Source organism: Castor canadensis, chromosome 5 (genome assembly GCF_047511655.1).
Source record: "Castor canadensis chromosome 5, mCasCan1.hap1v2, whole genome shotgun sequence".
Classification (NCBI taxonomy): domain Eukaryota; kingdom Metazoa; phylum Chordata; class Mammalia; order Rodentia; family Castoridae; genus Castor; species Castor canadensis.
The window spans coordinates 173,916,261-173,942,523 of record NC_133390.1 but is presented as its reverse complement, the minus strand read 5'-3'; the positions used below and the strand labels follow the sequence as shown (position 1 = coordinate 173,942,523).

The 26,263-nt window shown below is 46.6% G+C and overlaps 1 long non-coding RNA gene across 1 annotated transcript in view; it reads right to left on the bottom strand.

Moving 5' to 3' along the window:
* The window catches only part of LOC141423432 (uncharacterized), a 45,974-nt gene extending 21,232 nt beyond the window's left edge, over positions 1-24,742 (bottom strand). The window contains exon 1 of the long non-coding RNA XR_012448312.1: positions 24,471-24,742. This is a non-coding gene — a long non-coding RNA (uncharacterized lncRNA). The remainder of the gene's footprint in view (positions 1-24,470) is intronic.
* Positions 24,743-26,263: the final 1,521 nt, after the last annotated feature.

The following is a 26,263-nucleotide window of genomic DNA, read 5'->3' as shown; positions in this document are numbered from 1 at the left end:
ATGTATTTACAGCCCCCTTGCACAGTTACACATTCATACTAGTCAACACATGCAAACAGGAACAGTTTAACGCATGCACACACTCATACCCGCACACAAACACACAGTCAGTACAGAATCCACACTTACACAAGTGCATCACATGTGCAACCCATCTCACAATGACCAGGAATAAACAAGAGCACTGTCCTGGCTCGAACTAGAGCATGGGGCCACGCCTTTTGCAAACAGGCGTGTGGGATCAGTGTCCAGAAAGAACAGTATCTCTAAACACCCAGACTTGGTGGAGGGCAAGGCTTGCTGCTGGGGCTGGCTGGCTGCCAGAGCCTGCCCAGCTGAGTTCTAGTTTCCACTAGAGACCCAAGTCAGTTCCTCGCAGTGGTGTTTGCTTCTTCTGTCCCCCCATCAGACCTGGAGAGTTTTGTGTCTGCCCCTCACCCTGCTGAGAACTCCCTTTTGCCTCTTCCTGTCAGAATGCAGGGAAAACCCTGGGTAGGGGATGACTGTCCCTTTATCATTACAGCAGGGGGAAGAATCGAGGAAACCAGGCAGCTGGCTGTTCCTTTGTCTTCAAAGCCCTCAGGGGGGTTGCCTGCTGTGACCTTTGCTGAGCCCCTGCACTGAGGGCCATTGAGGAAGGTGACAGTATCATTTGCAAGTTTCACCTCGCTGGGCACAAGGGCTTTTGGCCCAGATGAGAAATGTCCCCAGGCAGGAGGGGGAGAAGCAGACCAAGTGACAGAGAGGCTCAGGCCAGTCACTGATGGAGCCCTCCCCTTTCCCCTTCCCGGAAACAAAACAAAACAGGAAGAAAAAAAAGAGCAAAGAAAAGAAAAAAGAAAAAGAGGCCCTTTAAAAAGAGACTCACCACAAAGCACACCCCAGGTTTTGTACCTGTTGTCCCCTCTTCCAGCCAAAGAAGAGAATAATCTTTTAATGAAATGGCTTGTTGTGTTTAAAGGCAAGAAAACTTAAACTCCAGAGAGTACAGAAAATGACTAATCTAAACCCAGATGTCATGTAAGCAGCAAGCTTCAACTCTACTTCTGTGTTTTGTGTGTGTTTTGCTTATCTCCACACCTGGTGCTGCACAAGTGTGGGGAAAAAAAGAAACTCCACGAGAGAGCGCAGAAAGCCCAGGACACAGCAGATTAGGGCAGTGCCTGGCGTCCTTCCAAATCCCAGCCCTCAGGTGGCCCAGGCAGAACAGACCAGGGGGAGGGAGGGCAAAGCAAAGGTGGCGGCTAAGCATCGTAAGTGACATTAAGACCTGGGAGGGACTAGGTGCCATCTCTGCCATGCTGATCCCTTCACTTCTTTGCTGGCTTATTTTTAGGTACACAGGCAAGTGTGTCTTCTCCCGTGCCAGGAAGAGGTGGCCTTTCCAGCAACGGAGCTAACGAGCTGAACCGTTTGCCTTGCACACACGCATACACCTACATCCACACACTCATGTGCACACGCACACACGCACATACTCTTGCACACGTGCACACACGACTCTGTTTTCCAGTTCCAGCTGACAGCGACTGATATCCACAAAAGAATTCATTCAGAGGAGCAGTATTCCAGCAACCCATGAGGCCCCTCCTCAATTCATCATCTTGGGGAGGGGGCCAGGTACCTAAAGAGATGGAGAAGAGGGAGGGAAGGGAAAGAAAACAGTGACGTTCTGGTGTTTTGTCTGTGCCCTCTTGCTCTTTAAACATGTTATCCAGATTATTTAGACATTCTCTCTCTCTGTCTCTCTCTCTCTCTCTCTCTCTCTCTCTCTCTCTCTCTCTCTCTCTCACACACACACACACACACACACACACACACACACACAAGCTGGATTGTCCTTTTCTGTTTGCAAACCATCCAGGCACACCGGGATCCTTCACATTAGATTGCAAAATGCCAGAATGGGCCCTGCTGGCTGCTATTCCAAGAACCAGGAAAAGAGCAGATATCCACAACCAGGACCCATCAGTGTCATTTCTCCTATCTGATAGTCCTACATTGATCTTAGGCCTTAAGAAATAAAATCAAGCCAGGCAAGGGGACTCACACCTGTAATCCCCTGGAGGCAGAGATCAGGAAGATCAACGTTCAAGGCCAACCCAGGCAAAAAGTTAGCAAAACTCCATTTTGACAAAGAAGCTGAGTGTGGTGGCACATACCTATGACCCAAGCTATACTGGAGGCATAGGTGAGAGGATCTCAGTCTGAGGCCAGCAAGGACAAAAAGGAGAGACCCTATCCCAAAAAGAACTGGGGTGTGGCTCAAGTGTTAGAGCACCTCCTAGCATGAGTTCAAACCCAGTACCTCCAAAAAAAGAAGAAAGAAAATCCAGGCTGAGGAATCAGCATAAGCCAGGCCCTGGGTTCCATCTTCCGCACTGCAAGCAGCAATTAAAATAAATTTAAGACGTAAAATCACTTGCACTACCTCCCTTAAAGGGAAGAAAAGAGGATCAATGCCCATTCCGACCTTGCCTGCAGGGGGTGGGGATGAGTTTTGCAGCCACTGGTGATTGCAGGTTGGGTCTTAAGCCTTTTAAGAGAGCAATTTTGCACTGTGAGTAGAATTAGGCTTCTCGGTGGTCAAGATTTTGTTCACTCAGTGCAAATGAAGTGACACTGGCCCCCTGGAAATTAGGGGCTCCATTAGGAAGAAATGACTTACTGCACAGCGAGTTCCATGCATTTGAAATTCAGATCTTTAATGAAGGCAGGAGTGGGCTCAGGTGGGATCCAGCCGTTTGCATGAGTTGGTTTTCTGGGGTCTTGGTGGTCTTGGACCTCTGCTGCCACTCTCCTCTCCACCCCCGGCCTTCTGACTTAGCATGGCAGAAGCAGCTCCCATGGGACTTCCCAGGAGTGCAGGGAGCAGTTGTCATGCCTTCCACAGTCACCCATTCCAAAAGCACTCCGTACACTAAGTGCATTAGTGTGCACTAACGCTGTACGTCCCAAACTGAATTTAACAGCTTCCTTTGTCCCATCTCCTTATGGGAGGACTGGCAGGCCCTGTATGGAGTTGGTTGTTGGTGGTGGTTTTCAAGTGGACACTTCTGCACATTGCTGCTCATGTGGCAATGACTACTATTGAGGAAGTTCATCCCTTAGTTACTAAAGCATGTTTTTTTCTTCATCCAGCCACACGGGGGCGCTCCAGGACCTGGGGTTCTGCACTCTAACAAGTCATCTTTCTATGGTTGCCTAACCAGGAAACTAGGCCAAAGCAGCCTTGGAGGGTGCCTGTTGATTGACTTGTAGAACTCAGCCAGGCTTAGCGAAGACTGGAACAAGAAGGCCAAACTGGGAGAGTCAAATGCCTTTTGTGACTCCCAGCCCTCAAAAGATAGGAATGGTTGGTTGGTTTTTTTCATTCTTACCAGCTCCATCTTAGAAGGTGCTCAAAGAAGAAAGTGTCATTGCAAAGTGTTTAAGTCACCCTTACTGACCCACTGTGCTCCACAAAGCAGCCTTAGCTCTCACCCTCTCCATATCCAGTCAGAGAGCAAGTGACTTAACCTTTTGGTTTCCTCTGTCAACAGTGGGTGACAATGCCACCTGTAGTTGGAGTTACGAGAGGGCTCGTTCCAAATGCTTAGTGCAGCGCGGGTGAGCAATAAGCACTTGGCATGTGAGAGCTCTTCCAGCACGAAGAACTTTCAGCACCTAGCAACAGAACCCCCACTCAAAGCACCATCATAATGATAACAAGGATACTTACCACTTCATACATAGGTGTTATGCAACAGCCTTGGCTTTCACTCTCTGAGGCTCTTCTCTGGCAGATGGCAACAATGAGGAAATGTATCTGCTCTGCCATGTTCTATGGCTTGACTGCATCCCAAAACTATGCCAGTGATAGGTGCCGTGCAAGGGCACATTTTGGTAAAATCGGTATTGAGAAGGCAACTACAGTGGTGCCATAAACAGGAAATCAATCAGTATAGCAGTATTTTTAAGGTGAGCCAGTCTCCAAACACCACTCCTGTTAAATTCAGATTAATAGGACCTTCCTAGTTATAAGGCCCATCCTTCAAAATATGGCCATTAGACAGATCAAGGACCTTCTTATCTGTTTCACTGATTACTGTGTTGTCATGTCTAGCACAATGCCCAGACATAGTAGGTACTCAATACCTGTCATTCGAATAGATTGATTGACAAATGTTCCATGGCCACTTCCACAGGAAGTAGGTCACCGTATGCTCTAGTGAGAGCTTGTCTTAGCAACAAGCAAACTTGTTGTCCACCCCTGCCCAAGTGACCAGCCCAGCAGCTCTCCAAGTCTGATCCCAGGACCAACAACATCAGCAATGCTTGTTAAGAGTGCAGGTTCTCAAATCCTAATCCAGACCCAGAATCACACCTTCTGAAGGGAACCCATCACCTGGGTCATAAGAAGCCCTCCAGGCGGTTCTTGTGCAAGAGAAAAATCTGAAAACCACCGGTCCAGGTAGGGATAGCGCTTCACTGAGCACCATATTGTGCATCATTTGAATTGCCTTGAGCACTGCCCATTTCACAGATGAGAAACCAAAGGCTCAGAGAGAGAGAAAAACAGCCTTGCCCACGGTTGAAAGCCCAACTAAGCTGTTAAAGAAAGGCCTGTTTCCATACCTGTGGGAGAGACAGGCAGGCAAGCGAACCCAGATGCAGTGCTGCAGGATGCACTAAGGAAAAGGCTCTGTCACAAGAGTATTCCATGAAGCATGGCCCCTTGCAGAGTAGCCAAAGAAGGGCTGACTGAGCTGTTCCCAGCGGAACAGCAAGTACCAAAGTGTAGAGTCTACAGAGAATGGCAGGTAGCTCAGCACGGCTGGCTGGCGTTAGCTGTGGGAAGGCTAGAGGCCAGGGAGGCGGCATAAATGCAGTCATCCAGTGCGTGTGGGAGGAGTCTGCCCTAAGAAGGTGAAACTGTCTCCCGGGTGCAGCTTAGTGGCAGGCAGTGTGCTCAGCACACACAGGGTTCTGGGTTTGAGTCCAGCATGCGTGTACACACAGAGGCTGTCTCTAGAGGGCAATGGGGAACCACAGAAGAGATGTGAGCTGGAGGGTGACATAGTTAATTGCATTTTGGCTTCAGGTAGGGTCAAATACATACTCACTTAAGACTCATTGAGTGACCTATCTGCCAGATATTGATTATAAAGTGCATTATTTTCTTTTTAAACTTCTGTAATGAAGTTTAAAAATAAATGGATTTTTTTTTAACCGAGGCTTGAACTCAGGGCCTACACCTTGAGCCACTCCACCAGCCCTTTTTAATGATGGGTTTTTTTTCAAGATAGGGGCCCATGAACTATTTCCCCAGGCTGGCTTCAAACCACAATCCTCCTGATCTCTGCCTCCTGAATAGCTAGCATTACAGGCATGATCCACCCACCAGCACCCAGCAGAAATGGATTTTTTTTTTTAAGAAATGGATTTAAACCTTGAAAGGACCCATATGTGTTCATTTCCATGTGTCATCGGTGTGGGTTTGGAATTTGACCCAGCTATAACACAGATGACCTCAAGCGGTGATCTGAGGCTGTAAGGTCTTCCAGCCTTCACTTGTTCCTCTGTAGAGTGGGAATGTTAACAGCACTTGTCAAGACAGCTGCTGAGCAGAACAAATGAGACACTCAGGGCACGAGCACAGTGCCCCACAGGGAATGTGCATAGCAAGTGTTACTGATAGAGTACAGGCGATTCTGCCCAAGGTAGAACACAGGTCTTCTCTTCCGTGGGCTCAAAGTTTGTTCCAGTTTCTCCTCTTTCTGATAATCAGTTGACCAACTGGCTCATTCACAAGAGAGACAGAGAGAGAGACAGAGAGAGAGAGAGAGAAAGAGAGAGAGAGAAGAGATGGAAAAGAGGAAAGAGAAGAGAGAGAAAAGAGGAGGACAGAGGAGAGAGGGAGAGAGAAAAGAAGGAAAGAGAAGAGAGAAGAGGAGGGGAGGGGAGAGGAAGGGAGAAGAGGAGGGGAGAGGAAAGGAGAGAAAGAAGAGGAGAGAAGAGAAGAGAAGACAAAGCATTGGTTTTCCCAGCATGCACCCCATTCAGAAGTACATCGGGATTTCTGGGGAGGAGACCTGGGTCTGCCTCTGGCTTCTCTTTGGTTGTATCTACTTGCAATAGGAGCAGGTTGCCATGGCAGCAGATGCTGTGATGCCCCGCCCCCTGTCTCTTCAGCCCACATCTGAGTTCCCATCTCAAAGGAACCCTGTTCTTCACTTTTCTTCTTGGCTTTCTGCAGGGACTGTGGGAGCTCCTTCAGCCCACCTGCAGGGCATTCTGGAACTATCTGAGATTTTATGCACCCTGGGGCACTAAATAGCTCTTTCTCCAGCTTGCAGTGGGACAGACTTGAGGTGTCCTCTGCATGCTCCCAAAGGGTCCTCATCAGGACTGAACCACAGTGCCCCCACAGCAGTGATGTAAGGTACCCATGAGCACTCCCTCTCCTCTATGCCTCCTGGGGTCACTTCCCAAATCCACTGCCTGCATCCCACACTCTGGTCTCAGGGGTTGCACCTCTCAGGAACACCGAGTCCCTGCCAGTAATTTGACAAAGGAAACTGAATGACAGCACTAGTTCGAAAGGTTCTGAAGGGGCTGAAAAGAAGCCTGGAGCAGGAAGGAAGCTGCAGCTGCCATCACAGAGACAGACAGGGGAAGGAGTGATATTGTTTGATCCAGAGTACCAGTGGGAAGTGCCAGGCCAAGGGGACAGCAGGAGGCTGCTGAGGGTAGCAGGGCCATCTGAAAGCACTGCCTTTCTGTGGATGGGAGTTCCAGAAAAAACATCAGTGCCCCAGGGCATTGCCCCAGAGCTTGTGCAGAAGCCATTGACTATGGCGCTTGGGAACGTGGTTTGCAGGGAAGCTGGGAAAGAGCACCCAAGAGCAGACAGGCAAGGCATGCACAGTCGGAATCCCTGGCTGAGAGATTAAAACAAAACCAGAAAGCAACCTTGGCTAGGGTCCAAGCTCCTGTCTGGATCTCAGTAAATGAAGACGTGCACTCTAAGCCTGGGAACAAGGCTGTCACCTTCTTTATCTTTGGAACCAAGTCATGGTTAGGGACACTGGCGCTCGTTCCCATAGCATTGATTGGAAGCTCGGATCTGCTGCTTACTGAGCGCGTGGTCTGAGCACCTCACTACACATCTTCAAGTTTCATTTTCACACCCACAAGACGGAGGTGATGGCTGAAGCCACCTCACCAAGTTGCATAGCACACTGGTGATCCATTCCAAGCAAGGCAGAGAGCACGGAGCCTGGCAAAAGATTAGTACCTAATCTGTGTTTGTGCTTGGGGAAACATTTCGCCATTCAACTGTTCTTTCAGTGTCTGTCGGCCCATTAAAATTCCTGCTGGAACTTGTTTCTTCTTCTCTGTACCCCTGATGCCCCCACCTCATGGGTTACAATCTGCCTCTGGTCTCCACTGCACCGCCTTAAGAAACCATCTTTCCACTTCGACAGAGGCCTTGCCAGCGCAGGAGGAAGCTCCCTCCTTGGCTCCCACCCTCTCTCCATGTCCCCTACCCCTCCCTAATCTGTGCTGGCCAGTTGCTCACAGTAGCTTAGCAGTTCTGAGAATACAAAAACAGGAAATTCTGCCCTGGCCCGGACTGAGGCTAAAAATCTCATGTGCAAAATCCTTCCATGGACAGATTTCTTCAACTCTCAAAAATGAGGGCCTTGAAAAATCAGGTCCCATGGCCAAGATCACTGGATTTGCTTAATCATTTCCTTTGCAAATTTATAACCGCTTAACCATGAAGGAGGCTCGGTGAGAAACCAGCAGCAGGAGCTGAAAATGTTTTAAGTCAACCACAAGACAGGACAGGAAATTCTGGTGTGGATGGGGAAGAGGCAGTTTTCTCAAATCCTCAGCGGTGGAGCAGCCTAGGACAGCAGCAGCTTGGACAACTGGATTGTCCAAGGAAAGACCATTCCAGGCCACTCTCTAGTAGTGACCCAGAGGAAAAGGTTGCCACTCCTTCACGGAGTGGCTTCAGGCAAATCCAATACAATACAGAGAAACAGCAAATGTAACGCCGGCTAGAACGTTCTCAGAGGTTCTGGGACCACTGCTGTCAGAACACGCCATCCTGTCACTAGCTCCTTCCTTGAATCCCACTGCTGCTTATCCTCTAGGATCCATACTCCTCTCTTCACCTCTCTCTCTCTGATCATCCTTCGCTCCTTCAACCTCCACTTGCTGTCTCCAACATCATCTGGGGAAATCCAAAACCACTTAATATGTAAAAGCATCTCGCCTACTGAGAACAACTACAAAAAGTAGACCAGGAAAGATTACACCAGCCGGGTGCCAGTGGCTCACGCCTGTAATCCTAGCTACTCAGGAGGCAGAGATCAGGATTGCAGTTTGAAGCCAGCCCAGGGAAAATAGTTCCACAAGATCCTATCTCAAAAAAAACTTTCACACAAAGGGCTGGTGGAGTGGCTCAAGGCAAAGGCCCTGAGTTCAAGCCCCAGTATTGCAAAAAAAAAAAAGATTACAACAAGCAGCCTAGCATGGTGCCACAATGTTCCATTCCACTTGAAGGCAACTGTGAGATTGATGGTCGGCTTTTCAGTACAACTGATGGAAGCCAGAAAAGAGAATCTTGGAAGGAGGAGGGAAGGAAGGCAGGCAGGGAGGGAGGGAGGGAGAGAGGGAGGGGAAAGAAAAAGGAGAGGAAGGAAGAAGAAAGAACCAAAAGAGAGGAAGAAAGGAAGGGAGGGAGGGAGACAGGGAGGAAGGAAGGAAGGAAGGAAGGGAGGGAGGGAGGAAAGAAGGAAGGGAGGGAGGGAGCGAGGGAGGGAGGAAAGAAGGAAGGAAAAAGAAGGAAAGGAAAGACAGGAAGGAAGAAAGGGAGAATTAAAGGGTTGAAAGGAAATAACTGCCAATCTATAATTCTACAGCTGTAAAGATGAAATAAATATGTTTTTAGAAAAACAAAACTGAGATTCACACAAAAGGAGTCCTCTAGGGAGAAATAAAACGCTCTCACATGGAAGAATAAAAATGTAGGAAAGAATAAAGAGCAACAGAAGGATAAATGTATTGGTGAGTCTAAATGAATATCAACTGTGTTTAAAGATAAATAATGACGTCACATGAGGTTTAAAAGCTATGTATAATTCTCAAACATGGTAGTAACAATAGCACAAAATATAGAAGAGAAGAGAATTAAGCATGTTCCAAATTCCTTGCATTGTTTGAGACATACCAAATGCACTAATTTTATCAGACTCTGATAAGTCAAGAATATCAGTCATCAGCCATACGGTAATAGAAAGACAGAGAAATTGGTGATAACAAGCTAGTAGGAAGCTGGGTACCGGTGGCTCACACCTGTAATCCTAGCTACTCAGGAGGCAGAGATCAGGAGGATCACAGTTTGAAGCCAGCCCAGGCAAATAGTTCCTGAGACCCTATCTTGAAAAACCCTTCACAAAAATAGGGCTGGTGGAGTGGCTCAAGGCGAAGGTCCTGAATTCAAGTCCCAGTACCGCACACACACACACAAAGTTAGTAGGAGAAACAGAATCATCAAAAAGAAAAAAAAAAGACCTCATTAATTTAAAAGTTCAAAAAGGAGAACAAAGAGAACTCACCAGCTAGGTGTGGTAGCTCCTGGCTGTGTTTCCACACGTGGGAGATGAGGCAGGAGGAGTTTGAGGCCAGCTTGGGTTACATAGGAGACGCTGGCTCCAAAAAAACAAAAAGAAAGAAAAGAAAAAGAGAGGGTAATGATAACAGATGAAACTAAAGGACAATAGCTAATAATAGAATGGTACTGTGTTGCATTAAATATAAACAAACTAAATACTTCAACTAAAACACAGATTTCACAGAAAATGAAAAACACTCCAACTATATTCTCCTTTCAAGAGAATAACCTTTAAATATAATGATACAGAAAGGACGGAAACAGATACTACATGCACACACTAACCAAAAGAAAGCCAGTGTAGTTGTTCTGGTATAGAAGGAAGTAGATCTTAAAGAAGGAAACAATATAAACAAAGAGAAATATTTATAATAGCAACAGGGTCATACCCACCAGGAAGATAAACCAATTCTAAGTCGACAAGTATCCACCAACATAGACTCACTATGCGTAAAGTGGAAACTTCCAGATCTAAAAGGAGAAATAAAGAAATCCACACATGGCGGTGGGCTTCACAATACCTCTATTGGTAACTGACAAACAAAAGACAAGAAACCAGTGAGAATGAAGAAACTTAACTTTGACCAACCCTTTTGTACACATCTGAACAAAACAAGCAATGACTACACAATGCATATTCTTTAAGTACATATGGAACATTTGCCAAAAGTTGTTGCATCCTGGCCAGTGGAGGAGGCCTCAAAAAACTTCAAAGGATAAAAACATATTTAGTATGTTTTCTGACCACAGTGGAACTAGCTAGAAATCAACAAGAGACCAGAAGGACACATCTAAGTAGCTGCCAATTAAGCAATGTAATTCTGAAAACCCCATGCCTTCAAGAAGACATCCCAACGGAAATTAGAAAATATTTTGACTAAGTGATTGTTGGTGTAGGAGTCAACCAAATCCATACTTAGAAAGAAAATTTTTAATTTTAAACGTGCATATTAGGCCAGAAGAGAGCATGAAGACCAATGAACCCAGCATTGATCTTGGTCATTGAAAAAAATAAAAGCAAATTAAATCTTTAAAGTAGAAAAAAAGAGATAATAAAAGAACGTTATGAAAAAGAAAACAAACGCACAAGACATCTTGCCAGAGGGATGTAACCCTTCTCATTCACTGAGCCACCAGCACACCATCCATTTCTTTGTCCGTCATTTGTCCATTCTTTCAATAGATACTGAGACCCAATAGGGAAGTATAGAAAAAAGCTTGAATAAGGCAATAAACAAACCACTGGTTACTCGATGTCAAGAAGTGAGAAGCCGATGGTAGCACATGCTATAATCCCAGCATTCAGCAGGCTGAGGCAAAAGGATCATGGGTTTGAAGCCAGCCCTGGACAGTGTGGGGAGGCTGTCAGGGGCCAGAAAAGCCTTGTGGCGGTGCTATGACCAGGCTTGGGCCTGGATTTGATAGGAAGGTGCTAGAACCTTTCCAATAAGACATGGCAGGGTCTAGACATTCATAAGACCTGTTTCTCCTCCACTCCTCCAAGGAGATTAATCTGTCATTTTCCTTTGTAATTCTATAATTAAAGTTCTATTGCCATGATTTTCCAAAGAAAGAGCAATCTTTACAGATAGATGGATTCTCCCGCCTGCCTCTGAAGAGAGAGTTCCAGGCAGATTTTCAAAAAGTAATTTATTTTCTCACCCTGCTGCATTTGGATGTTAGAGGAATGACAAACAGAAAGAGGGTCAAACACATCAATGATGTCTAAGCTTGGTTGAGCAAGTGGAGGCGGCACCTTTAATCCCATCAGGAAAGAGCAGAGACCAAGAGGAAGGACTGAAAACATGGCTGCGTGCTGTGGGTGTTCTAAGCTCAAGCAACATTTAGAAAAGCAATGTCAGGCTGACGAGCTGACAGATGAGTGACTGAGAGTGACTGATATCACAGAGAAGCCTCCAAAGCAAAGATGTGGATTCAGTGACTTCAAAAGAGACTGATTGGCATGAGTCTTGTGGCTCACGCCTATAATCCTGTCTACTCCACAGGCTGAGATCAGGAGGATTGAGGTTTGAAGCCAGCCCAGGCAAATAGTTTGTGAGACCCTATCTTGAAAAAAAACAATATGAAATGGGTGGAAGAGTGGCTCAAGTGATAGAGTGCCTTTCTAGCAAGTGTAAGGCCCTGAGTTCAAGCTCTAGTACCAATAAAAAAAGAGAGAGAGAGACAAGAGACTAGTAATTCCTTCCAGCAACAGGTTTTTTTTTTGTCGTTTTTTTTTTTTTTTGGCAGTACTAGGGCTTGAACTCAGGGCCTACACCTTGAGCCACTCCACCAGCCCTTTTTAATTTTTTTTTTCTTTGTATGTGTGTGTGTGTGAAGGGTTTTTCCCAGATATCATCTCATGGAACTATTTACCTGGGCTGGCTTCGAACCTCAATCTTCCTGATCTCTGCCTCCTGAGTAGCTAGGAGCCACGAGCACCGATTCCAGCAATAGTTTTTAACTACAGTTTCAATAATGTAGCCTACAGATGTGTTTCTCTGGGGATGGAGCAAAGTAGTTGGCTAAACCTCAAATTCATTTCCTAGGGTTCAGTATCAGAAGAATTCATATGCAAATTCAGACTCCCAGGTTCTGGAAATACTGGAAAGTAGGTGACATGAAGAAAATGTAAGGATCTAGTGCCCACTGTCTGCCCTGGACGAGGCTCTGTCTCACTTCAGCAGAGCCCCCAGAAGCCTCTGCCTCAGGAGGCTGATGGATGGGTGGGTGAGGGAAAGGACACCTCCTTGCACTTCCCAGGACGCCAGTCCTACCTGATGCTCTAACAGATAACCAGTTCATAATGTGGGGATGGAACTCTAAAATGGTCCTCAAGATTGTGCTCTCTCTCCCTCCACCCTGTGCATCCCCTGTGGCATCCCCTTCCCTGCAACACTGGCTCAGTATTTGAATTAATGAGACTTCACTACCATTATTAGATTAGACTAGATGAAAAAAAAATTGTAATTAAGGTCCCTAATCAGATGACTTTGAGTTGATCAAGGGGAGGTTATCCTGGGTGGGCCTGACCTAAGCAGGTAACCACTTCCAGGAGACTGGGGCAGCCACTGCAGATGTGTTCTGTAGCAAATGCCATGCAGAGCACCAGCAGCAGCCCCTGGCAAGCAGACCCTCAGGAGCCAAGGCCTCCACTCAACTGAAAAGAATTGAATTCGGCCAAAACCTGGTGAACTTGAAAGAGGTTCACAAACAAGACTGCAACCCTGACCAACACATTAGATTTCAGCCAAGTGGGACTTGAAGCAGAAGACACAGGTGACTCATACCAGACTCCCAAACCACAGAAACTGAGAAATCATAACTGCTCTTGTCCCAGGCGGTCACCTTGGTAATCATTTGCCCTATGACTATAGAAAACAAATTCACGTGTTTTTTCAGAAGCTATGCAGTGAGTGGCCTGCTGCATGCTGCTGCCATGTGCCAGGGCCATGCCAGAGAGCCAGATAAGCCATGTTCCTGCTTGCCTGGAGCTCATAGTGTAGTGAGGGGAGCTGGATCACCAGTGGGAAAATGGAGAGTCCTTCACAATGTGACCATGTCACAGCTCTGTTCAAAGCTTCTAGTGGAGGAAACAGAGGGGAGTTCTGAGGCCGCTGCTGGCCTCCAGCTCAGAGATGGCTGGAAATTGGCTGGGTGCTGTCACAGCCTGGGAAGGAGAGCAAATTCTGTGCATGCTTAGCAGGTGGGGCTGCAGAGGTGTGGGAGGAAGAGGAGTCAAAGATGACGACGTGGACGAAGGAGGACCTGGGAGTGACTCATTCACGCTGTATGCTCAGCGTTTTGGACAAGGGTGTGTGTGTGTGTGTGTGTGTGTGTGTGTGTGTGTGTGTGTGTGTTGCAGTCAGAGTATTTGCATATGTGAGTCAACCTGGGAAGTGAACCTGTGTCCAGTGGAACATGAGACAATCATTCAAACCTGGTTTCCAATATATTCCCAGGGTGAAATAATTTCCTGTTTTTATCACTGCCTTCTTGGTTGAAGTGTTTGTCTTGTGGACTGGCATGCTCTGGTTCCATTTGAAATGATGGGCACACAGCAAAAATGTCCCAGGGAGCAAGCAGACACAGCTGAAAAAGTGAAGTGGACAAGCGCATTCCTAAGCTGGTGTGGGGGAGGGGATTGATTGGTTTATCCAACAGCTGGTTCAGTGTTGACCACTAGTCGGCTCTGGTCAACAAGAAAAGAAGGATCTGTGTGGTAGGAGGCGCCCCTCCAAAGGCGGGGTGTCAAGAGAACTCTAAGAAGAACCCTCAGGCACCATCGTGTGGATGCCCATGTGTTTGGAGTCCTTAAGGACTCAGCTCTCCAAAAAACTAGCTCTTAAGATACTGCACTTCAAAGAGGTCATCCTATCTCTGTCCTCACTGTAAAGTGGGGCAAGTTACTGATGTCATTACCGAGGTGATCAGGGATGGGCTCAGCACATCTTCAGCATTTGCATTTCCTTATCATTATGTCGATTCAGGCATTTCTTTTTCTTTTTAATTAATGGAACTGAAAGAGTTTTCTTAAATGTTAGAGGGGAAATGCAGACCAATCCACCATGATCCCATCTCCCTGAGGCACCCTTATTTTTACAAGATGCCTTTGAATACTTTTTACATGAGTCATCTCATATTTATACCAGTGCCTGGTGTATAGGAAGCACTTGATTTTATTGACTCAATGACACACTCACTGACCATCTGACTGCTCAACTGCATGCAGACTATCTTCTTGTTGTTAACGCTTTGTGTACCTAAAATTACATCAGACACATTCCCCTCTGTATTTCTCATAAACTACACACTTATAATTTTATGGCTACAGGTTTCTCGCTATGTCATTGTACAAGCCCCGAATAAGATATTTTCCCCTTTGCTGTTTGGTTAGAGTTGGAATTGACTAAAACATTATTATTTTAGATCCTATCACGTTGATCAATTTCGCATAGTGCTAGGCCTTTTTTTTTTTTTTTTTGGAAAAATTCCTTAAGACAATTATAAAATCTGGAAGTAAACATTCCAAGATAAACCTTTAAATTAAGCAGATAAGGGAACTTAAAAAGTTAAACCAAGCCAGGCACTGGTGGGTCATACCTGTAATCCTTGCTACTTGGGAGGCAGAGATCTAGAGGATCTCGGTTTGAGGCCAGCCTGGGAAAATAGTTTGCAAGACCCAATCTCCAGAAAAACCAGAGCAAAAATAGACTAGAGGCGTGGCTCAAGCAGTAGAGTACCTACCTAGCAAGAGTGAGGCCCTAAGTTCAAACCCCAGTGTAGTCAAAAGAAAAAGAAAAGAAAAAAGAGCAAGAATTCCAAAATAGGTACATTTGGATCCACAGTTTAATGGAGCTGTCGTAGCCTCCTGCCTAATTGGGCAGCGTGACCATGCCACTGGGGCTGGGAAAAGGGAGAAGCTGACTTCTGTTGCCCTTCGTTCTAGATCCTCTGAACTGTGTGGAAGCCTGGCATTTGAGAGTCTTCTGAGGGCCTGCCGCCTGACTTCTGGCCAAGCAGAAATCCTTCCTTGGCTGGGTTCCCACCTAAAAGATTCTCAAACTCATTTTAAAAACAGTTCCTTGGGGGAATTATAAAAGCAATATTTGTGATAGAAAATTGTTGTGTCAACAGAAATGTATGAAAAATAAAATCACCAACTTCCTCATCACCCAGAGAGAGCTAGTGTGAACATTTCAGAGATTTTCTTTCTTTTTCGAAATTGGACCCAACTGCTATATATTTTTGTAGCATGCATTTTTTAATTAAACATTGTATCACCAGCATTTTCTCATGTTTTAATTTTTTTAATCTTGAAAAACATGATTTTTAAAAAAATAACTAATAACTAGGGCTAAGCATGGTTCAAGTGGTACAGCATCTGTCTAGAAATCAGGAGGCCCTGGGTTCAAATCCCAGTACGGCAAAAATTAATTAATTAATTAATTAAATTAAAATAAAAGCCTAGTGGTCAAGTGCACAGGTTGTGGCACTTAGTCACTTCTCTACTGGTGGCCTTTCCTGTCCACTCTATATCAAGCAACATTTGTCCTGTGTTTAGTAACCTTTACCCAGCGTTGTGGCTCTGTCCCATCTATCAAACAACTTTGATTCCCTTCCAACGTCCTTCTAGGCATTTCTATTTCAAAAGAGCTGGAATGCAAATTACAGGAGTGGTCACAACTCAGAAGAAAATCCCATGGCTGTAACATAATAGCAAAGTCCTCCTGGAGAAAGCAAAATGCCCTCTACTGAGCCCGTTAGAAGTAAACTTCCCTCGGCCCCACCCAGCCTTCTGAAGTCTCAGGTTCCTCCTTCCCTTCGCCTCAAATTCCTCTTTATCTCCCATTACTCCCCCCTATGTCGAAATCCACTTTTCACTCTGACTTTTCTTCTACCCAGCCCTTGCAAAACGCCAAATCCATTCTCCTCTGCTTGAATTAATTTCCAATTTCACAAGTGGTGCAGAAACATATTTTCCTAGGTAAAATAACTTCCACTTATTCCCAATCTTGGAAAACTTCCCCCAGCAAGGAGGATAGGCAGTGCTGGAGAGGGCTGGGTCTCCTGTTTCTGTGGGGGTACGGGAGCAGAAACTGTATTGTTTTGTCTTCCGTGGAGATTTTTCAGTGTCTAATCTGCAGGCCACCTGCAAGCCATTTGAGTATTTCTTCCCTCTAACATTAAGAGTGGGGGAGGAGGAGGGTGGTTCAGAAAGAGTAACGTAACCAGGGTAGATCTGATCAAAGTACATTACATGCATGTTATCAATATCTCAATGAAACCCCCACCCAAGCCCTGATTCCATCCATAATTCCAGCTGTCATTGGTTTGTTGAAATCCACAGAGCTGCAAACCCATATTTGAATATAAAATCTCACATTTTCTTACGAGTTGGAAGAGATTCTAATCCACATAGTAAAACAAAATACACCTGAGGGGTAGATTTAACTACCCAGATGCCTATCTCCAACACAATCACTCCCTCCCTCAACCAGACACCAATCCTGTGATTCCACCTAGAAATTGTTCCAGAGCTCAGCTGACCCATCGTCTTCACTGTCATTGCCTGAAATCCAGCTCTCATTAAACAGCAGAGCTTCCTAACTGGCTTCCCTGCCATCAGTTAATGGCCACCTGCATGCCAGTGCTACCCTCCTCCACTCTAGAGCACCTCCCACACTGCCAGGCAGGGCCTAGGGTCACCAGAGGAAGTGAGGGGGGAAGGGAGAGGTGGAGGAGGAGGGAGAAGGGGAGGAGGAGGAGGAGACAATGGAGAAAAAGGAGGAGATGGAGGAGGAGCAGGAGTAGAAGAGGAAGAACAGGAGATGGAGGAGGAGCAAGGGGAGGAAGAGAGGAGGAGGAGGAGGTAATGAAAAGCAGGAGATGGTGGGGGGGGGTGGCTCAGAACTTTACAAGTGAGCACCACATTGCCCCCAAAGCAGTTGCCAAATGTGGGCCCCATTTGTTCAGCCTTGATCCAAACTTAACAGACTTCATGAAAATTTTCTGATACTGGATTTTTTCTTCACTAGCAGGTCACGCTGGGTCTGCAGCCTCAGCTGGAACTGAGGACCTTGGGAGGCAGGTGCTTTGTGTTAGGGTGAACATGGGGCAGCCACGTTAGGACCAGACCCCCTCCCCCTCACAGGTTGCTTACTAGAAACTCTCCACCTGGACCCAAAGAATACAAATATCCACCTTTAGCCATTTACTAGAAACTTCCCACCCAACCTAGAAGAATGACAAACACTACCCTTAAGTCATTACCTCAGGAGGGTCAGAGGGCAAACCAAGGATTTCCCGCCCAGTGTTCTTCCTGGGACTTCTCCACCAATCTCCTGTATCTACTCCCAGTCTGTAAGTGGCAGTGGGCTCCAGCATCTGAAGGTTTCTGTGTCTTTCTCATAATATAAATTTATATCAGGATATATCCATTATGGGGGAGGAATTCATAGTAACAATTCTGATTAGACTTACATTGTACATTAGCTACTCTTCTGTGTCCTTTTTAGGCCTAACACTTTGCATTCTTGAAGTTTTGTCCCTTTCTCTGTTTCTCCACCCCAGCCAGACTTGTACATCAGTGTTACTGCCCAGCCCCAAGGGAGTTTGCCATCCCAGAACCACAGACTACAACTCAACCTCTTACTGTGCATACAAAACCCTGGCAGATCCGATCCCTATGCCCTGGTGTAGACTACTCCACCCTCTCCTTCATCCCCATCCTTTCTTCCACCACTAATAACAGCTGACTCACGAAGAAATTGTTTCAGAACTGAGTCCAATAACCATTCAAATACCATGCTGTTTTAGTTACTTAAATTAAGATGGACATGCTCCATTCAGAGAGGTCTTCCCTTCAGCTCAATCTCCCCTCAAATCACTAATGAAGTTGAACTTGCTCTAGACAATGCATTTCAGACTTAAGCAAGTACTGCTGAAGCTCTTTATTTAGTCCTCGGGAGTATCCCCTCCACTCAGATTCTAATGGAAGAAGATAGCTGCCGATGGACGGGGCACACTTCATTCACTTAAACCCTCCAAGAGAAAGGTAGATGATTGAATAAGAACGCTGTTGGTGTTCTTAGACAACGCTCACGCACAACCCAGAAGCTCCTCTTTAGCCTTTAACCTTGATACACGTTTAATTATTATACAAAATTGTTCTATCCATGGCAATTACTTACAAATAAAAGTTGCTCAAATAAAGTATTGAGTTAGATTTTTTTAACTAGGTAAAATTTTTTTGGTTTGTATTAACTTCTTTTTTTTTTCTTTTGCGGTACTAGGTTTTGAACTCAGGACCTACACTTTGAGCCACTCCACCAGCCCTATTTTTGTGATGAGCTTTTTTTGAGATAGGGTCTGGCGAACTATTTGCCCAGGCTGGCTTTGAATCAAGGTACTCCTGATCTCTGCCTCCTGAGTAGCTGGGATTACAGAGTGAGCCACCAGCCCCCGGCTGTATTAGGTTTTGGAAAGTGGTAAAGTCACTCCATACCTACCCAAAACCAGTTTCTCTCTCTTCTTCCTTCCTTCCTTCTTTCCCTCCCTCCCTCCCTTCCTTTATCTTTCCTTTCTTTTTCAGAAGCCCAGATGATCTTTTATTGAAATACTTTCTCTTGTACTTCTTAACGAGCTGGGCATTCGACTGCACCACTGCTGATGTCCTCTATGACGTCACGAGGGTGACGGCCATCGACATTGCAGCCCAGACTGTGCGGTGCTCAGGATCTCTTTAATCTTCCAGAAAGTTCTCTGGCTAATCTGTGACGCATCTGTGCAGCAGTGTTGACAGTCTCATCAAAGGTGATGTTCCCACTGCGTTTAATGTTCTTCTGTTTCTTTCTGTCTCTCGGGGACTCCCTGAGGGCTTTGATGATCAGGGCCCAGGCGGAAAGCACGACCTCAATCCGGGCCTGTCTGTTCTGAACGGTCAGTTTCACTGCAATCCTCAGACCCTTCCAGTCACCGGTTGCCTTGGCGATGTCATCACCAACCTTTTTTAGAGACAGACCCAAGGGGCCCATCTTAGGGGCCAGAGCACCCGTGGCGCCGACCTCGCCACCGGTGCACCTCAGGTACAAGGTACACGACTTTGATGTCGTTGGGCGGCATGGTGGAGGCGGCTGGTGTCGGATGAACCCGGTTTCGGGACGACAGAAAGACTAAAGCTTCCCTTCTTTCTTGGTAACAGAATGGCAACCTTCCTGAGGAAGCGCCTTTAAGACTACATTTCCCAGCCTCCTTTGCAACAGGCCTCTGACCAATGAGGTGTCAGAAGTCACTGGGTGGGGCTTCCCAAACAGTTCCTTAAAGGTGGAGGTGGGTGGTGCGTGGGGTCGCAGCACTCAGGTGAGCCTTTTCGCCCTCTCCCTTCCTGCTCCCTAAACACATGTGACCCTGAGGGACAGGCCTCACCAGATGCTACACCAACGCCAGCGGCCACCCACCTCTGAATTTCACGCTGGTAGGAAAAATAAATCACACCTAAGCTATTTGAATTTGAGTTTTCCACTAAAGGCAGGTAAGGTGTAATATGGTCAAAGCTACTTAAACAAAAGGAGAAGTAGAAGAAATAAAATAAAATAAATGAAAAACCTCCCCTTGATTAGCCCCCTAAAAAATCATGGGAAGTTACTGTATACATTCATAGTATTCAAAATTCTTCATGTGTTCTTTTACCGTTCTCTGTTTTTGAGGTCAAATGAACTCCCAACATGAAAATTTTCAACTGTGCATGTAAAAATAGTGATGTGGAGACCTGAACCACATGCAAAATCTGAACCCAAATTCTTTATTTCCATTTTGGCTGAAATCAAGATGTCCCTTTCATGGGTGGGAGGCTCTGTTTCCCTCTTTGCATGACTCAACCTGAATGCATCCTCATTGACATTCTGGATTTTTCTGTAATCTCCTTTCCTTAATACATTCAAGATGGCTCCACAAATCACTAACAGTTTATAATAGCTTTACTGTTCCCGGGCTAAGTCAGGGATGCACTGCTGGCCAGTAGCTGTGTCTATGGATTATCTGAATAATTGATTCAATTCCCCACTTGTTTTTGAATGAGAGTAGGCCTGACCTCTGGGCACGGCTGCACATTACTCAACAGTCAAACCAAGAGTTTCAACACTAAATGTGACAATGTGTGCTATAACTGTTTTCTCTCTAGTAGATTATTCAAATACCATCTAGCTGAAGTCAAGTTGTCCCAGAGCCCACTGAATCTCTGCCCTAACGGTCCCTGTCAGAGCCCCTGAAGAGCCTCCTTGGCCACATGGGATGACAGCATGTTTTCAGCCCATTTCTCTTCTTCTGTCTCGTGTCCCTGGAGACCTCGATGTCTCCTTGTAAGAGCCATGTGCATCTTATCTCTTCCAGTGCAGTTGCTAAAACCAGAAAGCAAGCTGGGAAACATTTCCCCAAAGTGCACTGTTTTTCATCATTTCTTTCTGACACCTCCAGATAACTTGTTAGCATATTGTCTTTCCCTATCCAGTACAGCCCCATTGGGTGTTTGGGGACTTCATGACTTCACCAGGAATTTAAAATTAGAAACAAAAATGTCAAATGTACAACATCAGGAGACGATTAAAGAAATTTTAAAAGTTGCCAGTGAAACACTAAATAAAAGAAGCCTTCTTCTGACCAGGCTGAAACTAGCGACTAGCGGCTGAGGGCACTACCAGGGAAGCATTGGAAACAAGACAAAAACAAGCTTCCCTACTGCGATGCCCAAGCCACTTGCAAAGGTTACTGCTCAAGACCTCTGACAAGGCTAAGGAAATGTCACTAGGCTCTTGGCTGTCCCCAGTTGAAGTTGCATTTTTCAAAGTTCCTACATGTCTCTGAGGAGGCTAAATGCTTATCACCGTGGAGACCATGGGAGTCACCCAGCACAGTGACTTTTGATTATGTTTTTATTCATTCAACAAATTCTTACTGAGGGCCTCTCCCAGCAATCTCTGCCTGGGGCCTCAGTGCTGCCTTTGGGGCCTGGTCTGTTTTTACAAATAATGTGACCAGAGCTTACAGTCAACAATTAACCACTAGACACATGCGATTATTTCAATGTAAATTCAGATTTACAAAAATTAAATAAAACAAAACTTCACTTCTTCAGTTGCCTAGCCCCTTTCCCAGGACTCAAAGGCCACATTGAGAGTGATGGGGACAATCTTGAAACATTCTTATCAGCCTGGAAAGTTCTCTTTGGTCAGTGTTACACTGAACAGTTTGATTTGCCCCACACTCCTGGTGCTTTCATCATTAACTCTCAAAATGTCCTGCTCACTGGGCTATCCTCTCTATCCCCTGAGCTGTTATCTTTGCCAGGACTTTCCGGAGAGGAGACTCCAAACCTCTTTGTTTTGATTAAAAAAAAAAAAAAAAGAGTCCAGCAACCTTGCCCACCTAGCAAATCCAACAACGTCAGTAACCTGAGGGGTGTGCAGGTGAGCACGTCGTTAGTTCCCGCAAGGGGGACGGCCTGCTTGTCCGTGATTTCGTGTTTTGGTGCCCTGCTCACAGTCACAGCAGCTGGTCTTGGCCGCGCGCCGGGAAGGCTGAGCGCATCTGCGGAGCAGGCGGGAGCCCCGCGCCCCGCGCCCCGCGCCCGGCAGAGGGCAGCGGCGCTCAGATCTCGGGAGCAGTGTTTACACAATTGCTTGGGACTTTTCCTTTCCTCCAGGGATACTTTCTGTAGGAGCTGCAGTACGAGGAAGCAGATATGTAGGTCACCTTAAGGACAAGTTGTGGGAGCATAGCCTCTCGTAGGGACCGCGCTGCGGGGCGCGGCACCGGAAGCAGGTGCAGCGACACCATTTTGCAGAACTCTTAAGGGAGATCCGAGCTGTGCGCGACACAGCCGGTGCCTTGGCCAGGCCTCGGGGCTCCGGGCGCGGGGCAGAGGCGCACGTCCTGGGGACCCAGGCGCTCTGGGCGCCAGGCCACAAAATGGTGACTGTAAGAGGGGTGACACGAGGGACCTGGGACGACTTTGTGCAACTTGAGTGGGCTGGCCTCCCACCCTGCACACCCTGGGTCAAAACTAACTCTCTCTCCTCTTCTCCCCTCCCCTCCCCTCGCCTCCCCTCTCCCTCCCCTCCCCTCCCCTCTCCCTCTCCCTCTCCCACCTCCCTGTTCTTTCTACAGTCGCTGTACTATCCTCCCTACCCTCCTCCTGGGGCTGGGGAGGCTGAGATCCCAGCTGGCTGCCGCCCCCTCTCTGCCCCTGCGTGTTGCTAAGCAGTCTGTGATTTGTTTTTCTGTATCCAAGAGCTGAGGTCCTTAGGCACGTTATGAGTTGGGTTAGGTTGTTTTGTTTGTATATTTCCGTTCACAGAACATATTTATGAGATTAAAAAGATTCTTTCTAAATGGATATTCCTTGCTCTTCTTGTGAGTCCCAGAAAACTTATCCAAGAGACCTCTCTCTATGTGGGAAATGCCCACATAGAAAGCAGTGGGACAAAGCTGAGTGGCAATGGCAGCCTGTCTGACTGTGGTCCCTTGTTTTCCTTTCTTGTGTCAGTCTCCTTCCTTAGGAAATAAATACCACGATGTCTGTAAAGGACTTAGGGAAGGCACAGGCAGGACCCAGTGGAAGCAGCTGTTTCAGGATCTCCTTTAGGCTCCACAGCCCTGAGATCCACTTCAGCAGAGGGAGTTTTGTGCTCTCTGCTTCTCACCTCTGAGGAGCCCTTTCAAGGCACTAAGGAGTGAAAAGAAGCAGACCTACCTCCCATCCCTCAAGCCAGGGTGCCTGGGCCACCTCTGGCTCATGTCTGAGATTTAGCAGCGCTTCCCTGCCTCCCCATCGTGTCCTCAGTAGGATGGGGTGTTAGAAGGTCACCCTACAAAACCTAGCATCAGGCTTAGGGAAGTTTAGCAGAGTGAGAAACAAAGTAGGGAACCAGACATGGGAGGATGGATGGATGGATGGATAGATAGATAGATAGATAGATAGATATAAATAGATAGGCAGGTGGGTAGATAGATACATGGATGGATAGATAGGAGTAGATAGATACATGTATGGATAGGTTGGTAGGTAGGTAGATGGATGGATGAATGGATGGACAAATAGATATAGATGACATAGGTAAATAGAGGACAAATAGATACATAGATAGATACATTGATGGGTAGATAGATAGATGACATAGGTACATAGATAGGTAAACAGAAAGATGACAAATAGATACCTAGATAGATGACAACTAGATAGTGGATAGATAGACAGGTGGACAGATCCATACATGGATGGATAGACAGACAGATAGATGGAGATAGATGACAAATACATACATAGATGACTGAGAGATACCTGGATAATAAAATAAGTCTAAGGAGCAAGAGAGGGGGATCTGGGATCAAATCCTGCCTCAAGAGCTGAGCAGTCAGGTGCCCACAGGCAAGTGATCTCTGAGACTCTCTTTCTTCCTTTGGAAAGCAGGGACCCTTGAGTCATCCCTACTTCCAGGGATGCTGATCTGACTTTACTACAGGTGCTAGGCGCAGTGTCTGTCAGCGTAGGATTGGCCAATAGATGATGAGTTGTTGTGAAGAAGGTGTTGGTCTTTCCCCCAAGAAAAGAAGAAAACACCTCAAAAGAAAATAAACTGTGGCATTTACAGTTGTATATTATTTCCAAAAATCCAATTAGATGTAATATTTTTCTCTTGAACCTCATTTGGGACTGGGGAGAGGACTCCATTGTCTTTAAAACCCACAAAGACCTCTTAGAAGCCCTTGCAGGTCATGAAGTGCCACCTGCCATGGACTGTGAGATGATGGCTCTTGTGAAGAGCCAATGACCCAACAAGGCAGGAGGGGGAGGGCCAGAGCAGAGAAGGGGTAAAGATGATGGAGCCATGACTCCTGCCTGAGTTAGGGACAGGACAGGCAGGGTGGTAGACAGAGAGCAGAGAACAAAGGCCCCTGCCCCCTCCCCATATCCCACACAGAGAGAATGCAGTCTGGTCAAAGGAGGACCAGCTGCCACTTTATAAACATCCATGCCTTTCTACCAGCTCCCTAAGGGTCTTCTGAACTTTTATGAAGGTTTAAAATGACATCAACACCCACCTGCCACAAAAGGCATCCAAGTCTGCAACAGAACCCTGGCGATACTGTGGGGTCAGCATTATCTCCAGCCCCTCCCCCATGAGAAGCCTCTGATGGCTGTCATGTCCCAAAGTCTCCTGCCAGGCCTGCAGAACCAAGGCCTGAAGCTCCAGCTTCCACAAGGCTTTCCTGCCTCTGCCTTTTTCCCCAAGACTTGTCATACCTGCTTCTTAAAGCAGCAGCTCCTTCAAAAGGTATCTCTATTCCAGCCTCTTCTCATCGCCACATTGCTATCGTACCAAGTCCAAGTTTCTCTCATTTCTCCATCAAAGAAGACTGGAGCTTTCTCTCATCTTCCTGTTTTCAAGTGATCAACTCATCTCAGTGCCCAAGGCTGTCCTGGCTTTAACCACTGAAAGTTCCAGGAAAGCACTCAGTCTTGGGCCAATCAAGATAATCGGTCACATTTCAGGCCACCTGCCTGAAGCAGCAGTAGTGTTAATTTAAAATGTAAATCATAGAACCAAACTGAAACTCTTTCCTGGGGTAATAAGGACCTTGAGGACTTGGCCTCTGGCCAAAGCAGGAACCAGGAAGGATGACCCAAGGCAGAGAAATGTGTTGCTGCCTCTTCCTATAAGGGCCACCCACCACACAAGAGGTTTTTAACATGAAATTTTTTTTTCTTGGCAGCACTAGGGTTTGAACTCACAGCCTCATGCTCGCTAGGCAGGCACTCTACCACTTGAGCCACTCCACAGCCCCACACCAGAGTTTGCAGAGCCCTCCATGGCCAAGGTGCCAAAGATGCATGGGTGACAGATCTCTCTTCCTTGCCCTGGCCTGATGGCCTCTGGGCTTCTGTTTCTCCTTGCTCTTTTGTACTTCACTACATGTGGCTTTTCCAATTACTGTTCCCTGTGTTCTGGGGCTCTTCTCCCCTGTCCTCCAATCCTGTGCCCTTGCCTGCCTGTGCACACCCACTCTTCTTCCTGCCTTACTTTCCTCACAGCGCCTACCTGTCCCTAGCAGGATGCATCACTTTATTTGTTTGGCCTCTGCCTTCCTACTAGAATGTAATCTGCCCACGCTCCTGAGTGCTCTGTCCCATTGCCCAACACATTTTCCCAGGCAGGTCCTGCCACATGGTCGGTACTCAGTTCCTACTTGTTTCAGGACTACATAAGCAACCACAGGTTCCCAGGCTGCTCTTGACTCTCTTTCCTCTGCCTGGCCGTCCTCCATCTGTTATCTTTCTTATTAACATTCTTTCCCACATCTTAGTCTTTGCGTGGCACTTGCCATTTCCTTCTTCCTCAAAAAGCCACCCAAAAAGGAAACAACACAGCAAGGTTATTCAGCACGTGGAAATGGGTTTGTCCTTCCCAGTGTTGATTGGTGCCTGAGTGCCAAGGCAGCCTCCTTACGTGATCCATCACGTTTTGAGGGAGGGATGGACGGAGGACCTGTAGCTGAGGGCTTTCATAATTCACCCAGATCACACAGACAGCCTAACTAGGACTTTGGAGCTAGCTGAGTGGAACCGAGCCTGTGTGTGGCGTGCATGGGCCTCACCTTAGCTGAGTTGATCAGCAGCAAGGATGAGTCAAGAACAAAACTAACACTGAGTCACTGTGTCTTTCTGTTTCTTCTTTCTGTCACCTTCTTCCTTTGCTCTGCCACTGTGTCTCATCCACAAAAACTGAATGCAAGTTTGGGGGTATTTAGTGTCACTTGTGACAGAGAGATGGACATCACATGCCTCCAGATGTGACATCTGAGAAGGAAGAAAGGTAGGACATCCTCTGTGTCCCACATTGTAGCCAGGAGTGTATAATCTGTGCTGACTCACAGAGAGTCAAGGTGAGGAACATTCTGGTGTAACTGGGAGTGGGGTAGCCAGGAGGCATGACTATATTCTTTAAAACTACTAATGTCATAAAAGACACACTCACACACACAAACTGTGGGGGCGTTGCAGACTACAGCATCTCACAGATAACCAAAACACGGATA